The sequence below is a fragment of the Podarcis melisellensis genome (assembly GCF_964234715.1).
Source record: "Podarcis melisellensis genome assembly, chromosome: 7".
In the NCBI taxonomy this organism is placed as follows: domain Eukaryota; kingdom Metazoa; phylum Chordata; class Lepidosauria; order Squamata; family Lacertidae; genus Podarcis; species Podarcis melisellensis.
The window spans coordinates 80,440,655-80,447,077 of record NC_138539.1 but is presented as its reverse complement, the minus strand read 5'-3'; the positions used below and the strand labels follow the sequence as shown (position 1 = coordinate 80,447,077).

Below are 6,423 nucleotides of genomic sequence, written 5' to 3'. Positions count from 1 at the left end.
AACAGATTTGGAAAAGTCCAATTCTTCATATCTTCTCTAGGTATGCATTGTTGGATATTGTCAGTTTTTTATTTGTTTTAAAACCTATGACTTTAAACAAATACGTTGCATTGTACTGGTACCTTTCTGAAGCTAAGCATATCTGATTGGTGCTTGGATAGATGAGCCCTTGGGAAACACATATACACTGATGGGGAAAATGCAAGGTATTAATGTTAATGAATTATGATGCTGGAGGAGACTCTTGATCAAACCTATCCATTAATAATAATAATATTAATAATAAAAAATAATAATAATACTAAATTATTTATACCCCGCCCATCCGGCTGGGCTTCCCCAGCCACTCTGGGCGGCTTCCAACCAGATAGTAAAATACACTAATATAACAAACATTAAAAGCTTCCCTAAACCAGGGCTGCCTTCAGATGTCTTCTAAAAGTTTGGTAGTTGTTGTTCTCTTTGACATCTGGTGGGAGGGTGTTCCACAGTGCGGGCGTCACTACCGAGAAGGCCCTCTGCCTGGTTCCCTGTAATTTGGCTTCTCGCAGTGAAGGAACCTCCAGAAGGCCCTCGGCGCTGGACCTCAGTGTCCGGGTAGAATGAAGGGGGTGGAGACGCTCCTTCAGATATACTGGACCGAGGCTGTTTAGGGCTTTAAAGGTCAGCACCAACACTTTGAATTGTGCTCGGAAATGTACTGATTTCTTAAGGAAATCAGCCTTGAGTGCTCACTGGAAGGCCAGATCCTGAACCTGAGGCTCCAATATTTGGCCACCTCATGAGAAGAGAAGACTCCCTGGAAAAGACCCTGAGGTTGGGAAAGATTGAGGGCACAATGAAAAGGGGACGACAGAGGACGAGATGGTTGGACAGTGTTCTCAAAGCTACTAACATGAGTTTGACCAAACTGCGGAAGGCAATGGAAGACAGGAGTGCCTGGCGTGCTCTGGTCCATGAGATCACGAAGAGTCGGACACGACTAAACAATTAAACAACAACAACAAATAAATGTGATACACACACACACACACACACCCCAAAGCAATTTTTTACAACACCAGGGCTCTCTCAACTGCAAAGCTAAGTGCAATGATTTTAACAAATATAGATTGAGAAAGTAGAATTAAACAGGAAGCTAAGAGTCGACTCTGTGAATGTTCCTTCCTGTCTCGAAAGTATTTTGTGCCCCTGCCAAAATGAGACCCCCTTCCGCTCGCTTAAGGTAATGGGAAGTGCAGCCCCATAAGCAGGGCTTGCAAATGAAAAATGTTTATCATTCATGCTTGGGAGCCTTCATTATGTACCCAGGCCCAGTCGTTTTCAGGCGAGGAGAGCGTTCCTCATCCCCAGTGCATGCCATTTATAATGTGGCCCTGCTGAAATATCCACACCACTAACATCTGTCTTCCACTGCAAGAAAAAGGGGAGAGATTCCCATAGATAAAAATGCACATGAGGGCAACAAAAGAAAGGAAAACCTATGACATAGTCAAATTTTATTAATGGATCAACCATATGCATCCAGGGAATAATTAACTATTCACAGGTGAAATTAACTGATAGGAGTGTCTGTCGCGAGCAAATCGAATGAGCTCTGATTATATCAATAGTTTTCAACCAGTGTCCCGTGGTTATCAAACTATCAAATAAATTTGTCCACTCTCTTCCTTTGGGGTGTAAAAAGGAAAAAAAAAAAACTTTAATTATCCGGCCACGGTGTATGGCAGGTCATTAATAAAAGCTAGTTATCTAGCTGCCGGTTTTAGAGTTTTTACTGTTATCAATCTTTTATCTAAATAAATGTTTGGGAAATGTCCTTAAAATTAGTTCCGCTACTTTGCCCCAATGGCTAAACAGATATTTGAAAATATTTTATTTTTTTAAAAAAAACTTTGCAAGATTTTACAGTACAGTATACAGGATGTCACCTCCAAGCTGCCTTCTCTGCTTTTCCCTTCCACCAAAGGAATTGAATTATGGAGTTTGGCTTCGCATACATTGATGAATCTAACCAACCTGCAAATGCAGATAAGAGTAAAATCACTTGATGGCTTAGTCCTCCTTAATGTATATTTACTCTGCCTTTATGTAATGTTTGCATTTTTTTCACTTTTGCGCCACATATATCAATGACAAATGGAAAAATGGAAAAAGGAGTAATAATATAAAAGAACCAAATGCTCCCTCCCTAAGCCCCGGCCCCCACCCAGGCACAAAAGCGGAGCATTCCCAGAGACGGTATCTTTTCATTTGAATAAAGGGCGCATGCTAATGTTGAAAAGCCCCGATCTTCTCCCAAGGAAAGTCAGCTTCAAGCAAACCACGCGCTGCAGAACTAGACATTTCAGGCTAGTTATACCACAACAGTAATTGGCACCACCCAGCCAAATATTTAATCACTGATGACCCATTGATTTCAAAGAGGAAATCAAGGATGTGCTTAAGGCTGAAATCCTACATATGTTTAAGTACAGTAAGCCTGCAACTTGCATGCATTTAACTTGTGTGCATTCAGCTTTATGTGCTTGGCAAAAATAAAAAAAATAAACGGGGGGAAGAGAGGGGACAGGTGTCTGGGGGGAAAGTATTTGGCAATCCCACCGGCCATTGCACCTCATGTGTTTTGGTTGTTCGAAATTTTGGCTTTAGCATAGCTGTCAACCTTCCCATTTTTTGCGGGAAATTTCCTTTTCCCAGCACTGTTTCCCGCTGCTATCCCGGATTGTTAGATATCCCATAGACCAGTGTTTTTCAACCACTGTTCCACGGCACACTAGTGTGCCGCAAGATGTTGCCTGGTGTGCCATGGGAAAAATTGAAAAATTCGAAAGATTTAAAAATAAAGTATTTTATAATTTTTCATATTTCTGTTTACTTACTATTTCATAATAAAGTAATTACAGTGGTGCCTTGCAAGACAAAATTAATTCGTTCTGCGAGTTTTTTCGTCTTGCGAATTTTTCATCTTGCGAAGCACGGATTCCCATAGGAATGCATTGAAAATCAATTAATGCGTTCCTATGGTCAAAAAAGTCCAAACAAAGCCAAATTTGGTACAAAAAGAGTTTAAGTGCTCTTTAAAGTCACACATACTATAAAGAGCATTTCAAAAATTGAAGGAACAATAATTTAAGTTTCTAAACATGACAGAAAAGCATTTAAAAATCACCAAAGTGTACAGTACTGTACATACATTTTCTAAGACTCTGGGGGACAACTCAAAGAAGGTTCCTCTTCCACTCTTTGCTTCTTGCTGAAGAACCTGTCCATGGTCTGCTGCCATGGGAAAGCTTCAAAAATCACCAAAGTCTTCAAAAACCTCAAAAAAGCCTGCCACACCACGTGCTATGAGTTGCTCCTCGAAGTCAAGTCGCAACAGCACCTCTTCAAGCAATGCACCCTGGGTATTAACGGTTTTAAGAAAAAGGAAACAAACTTGCAAGACATTTCGTCTTGCAAAGCAAGCCCATAGGGAAATTCGTCTTGTGAAGCAACTCAAAGAACGAAAAACTCTTTCGTCTTGTGAGTTTTTCGTCTTACGAGGCATTCGTCTTGTGAGGTACCACTGTATAAAATACTTTCTTTGTGTTTATTTGATTCCTATTCAAGAGAAGTACTTTATATATAGTCAATATAGGCACAGAGTTAATTTTTTTAACATTTTCTAATGGTGGTGTGCCTCGTGATTTTTTTTTCATGAAACAAGTGTGCCTTTGCCCAAAAAAGGTTGAAAAACACTGCCGTAGACTATCGCCGGGACAGGTGAGGCTGCTGATCCCTTATTTTCAAAGCTGAAAGTTGACAGCTATGGGCTTTAGGCGCAATCCCCAAAACGTAACCCCCAGGTAAGTTGTGGGCTTACTGTAAGCTCAACTGAGAGCAGAGACCTTTGGCCTGCAGGCTTTCTTCTTTAGCAGGTTAGGGATCAGTTTGGATCAATACCGTGGTGTCGGGCAAAAGGTTGCACCAAGAGACCTGTTGGTTTCAATGGGAGAAATGAGCACATGCTCAACTCCACTCAGATCACTCTGCCTCTCTCATAGACTCATCTCTTTGTGCTTCCGATGATCATAGAATCATAGAATCATAGAGTTGGAAGAGACCACAAGGGCCATCGAGTCCAACCCCCTGCCAAGCAGGAAACACCATCAGAGCACTCCTGACATATGGCTGTCAAGCCTCTGCTTAAAGACCTCCAAGGAAGGAGACTCCACCACACTCCTTGGCAGCATATTCCACTGTCAAACAGCTCTTACTGTCAGGAAGTTCTTCCTAATGTTTAGGTGGAATCTTCTTTCTTGTCGTTTGGATCCATTGCTCCGTGTCCGCTTCTCTGGAGCAGCAGAAAACAACCTTTCTCCCTCCTCTATGTGACATCCTTTTATATATTTGAACATGGCTATCATATCACCCCTTAACCTCCTCTTCTCCAGGCTAAACATGCCCAGCTCCCTTAGCCGTTCCTCATAAGGCATCGTTTCCAGGCCTTTGACCATTTTGGTTGCCCTCCTCTGGACACGTTCCAGTTTGTCAGTGTCCTTCTTGAACTGTGGTGCCCAGAACTGGACACAGTACTCCAGGTGAGGTCTGACTGTCAAAACTGTCCAAGAGAGTGTACAGCTTCACAAAATCCTGCCTCAGTTTACACTCTTTTAAACATTCAGTTGAATTTTTGAAACCTGGTTGAAACTACAGTACTGCATTGGCTCCCCATTTGTCTTAAAATGTTGGTGATGGCCTTTCATGCTGTATATGTTTTAGGACCAGAATAGCCTCAGGACTTCCTTCTCCCATCTAATCCCCTCCTTTGATGGCCCCCTCCGTTTCTCTAAGGGAGAGCGGAGGCTCTTTGTTCATACAAGCTGTTGCAATCAGTCTTCTTACTGATTTTTATGCATACATTTTGCGCTGCATGGAAATTTAAAATCTGCAGGGTTTCTCCCCCTCCCACACCCCATATTTCTGTACTTTTTACTGTAGTATGGCACCATTGCTTTTATTACTGTTTGCAACTTGTTTGATTTGCTCACAGGTTTTCTAAGCCACCTGTTACGTTTTGGTGGAGAAACAGTCGATAGATCCCTTCAATAAATGAGTTGCACAATTCTGCTAACTGCATTTGCCATGCTGAGCATGTCATCACTACAAACAAATCCAGTTCTCATAAACTGTGTTTCAATGGGCATTGTGTAATCTGCCATTTGTATTATAATGTACATTGTGGGATGCAGGTGGCGCTGTGGTCTAAACCACTGAGCCTCTTGGGCTTGCCGATCAGAAGGTCAGCAGTTCGAATCCCTGTGATGGGGTGAGCTCCCATTGCTCTGTCCCAGCTCCTGCCAACCTAGCACTTCGAAAGCATGCCAGCGCAAGTAGATAAATAGGTACTGCTGCGGCGGGAAGGTAAACGGCGTTTCCATGCACTCTGGCTTCTGTCACGGTTGCACCAGAAGCGGTTTAGTCATACTAGCCACATGACCTGGAAAGCTGTCTGTGGACCAATGCCGGCTCCCTTGGCCTGAAAGCGAGATGAACGCCGCAACCCCATAGTCGCCTTTGACTGGACTTAACCGTCCAGGAGTCCTTTACTTTTTACCTTAATGTACACTGTAAGTGTTTGGTGTAGGAAGTCTTCTGTTTGGTCCAGTGAAAATTGAACCAACTTTCACTGGAGGACCTTAACTGATAGTTGAGGAGGGGTTTTATGCACAACTCTGATTGGTGGCTGCAGGTTTAGAATTCTTAGACACTGTGATTGACTGATGGGGGCTGGTCAGTCAGCATCAGCACGCACTGGGTGGTGTTTGTGCTACAGAGACAGAAGAAGAAGAAGACCACGGAAGAAAAGGATTGTGAAAGAAGAAAGAAGATGCTCACTGAGAGGAAGGGCTTCAGAGTGGCTTGTTGACTGAGGTCTTGCTAGCTCAGGCTGAAGAGTCAAGGAGAGAACCAATCTACATCACTGAGGAAGAAAAAGTGAGAGGTGGTTTGCGTAATGCTAGGCTCTGGCACCTGGTAAGAGGAAAATTCCAGGACAGGACATCAAACAGAGACCTTCAATAAGTCAGTAGGGGCTGAAACAGAGGCTTCAACAAAAGTCCCTGGTTATAGCGTTGGTGAGGCTTAACTGGAGTGGAGTCAATACAAAGCCAGTGTGCACGAATTAATCTGGTAATAAATAAATATATTTGATAAATGTAGCAATGACTTCTGCCCAGCTTTGGACCATGTCTATATTCCACAGTTACCAGAGTTATTGGTAAGTTAAGGATATGGCGGCTGTGATATGGGTTTAGGAAAACCACTGGAGTGGAAGTTAAGTTTCGTTAATATGATAAGTAAGGAAATACCTAATTCCCTCCCTCTGAAAAGTGTTATGAGATCAGTCCTAGTCTTCCTTCCAACCTTGGGGGCGTTTTG

General features: G+C 42.7%; 1 long non-coding RNA gene across 1 annotated transcript; it reads right to left on the bottom strand.

Moving 5' to 3' along the window:
* Nucleotides 1–1,069: 1,069 nt before the first annotated feature.
* Nucleotides 1,070–5,961, bottom strand: LOC309374885. The gene is made up of 3 exons (XR_014170746.1): nt 5,881–5,961; nt 1,932–2,019; nt 1,070–1,413 (listed from the first exon to the last, which is right to left on the bottom strand). It is a non-coding gene; the product is annotated as an uncharacterized lncRNA (long non-coding RNA).
* Nucleotides 5,962–6,423: the final 462 nt, after the last annotated feature.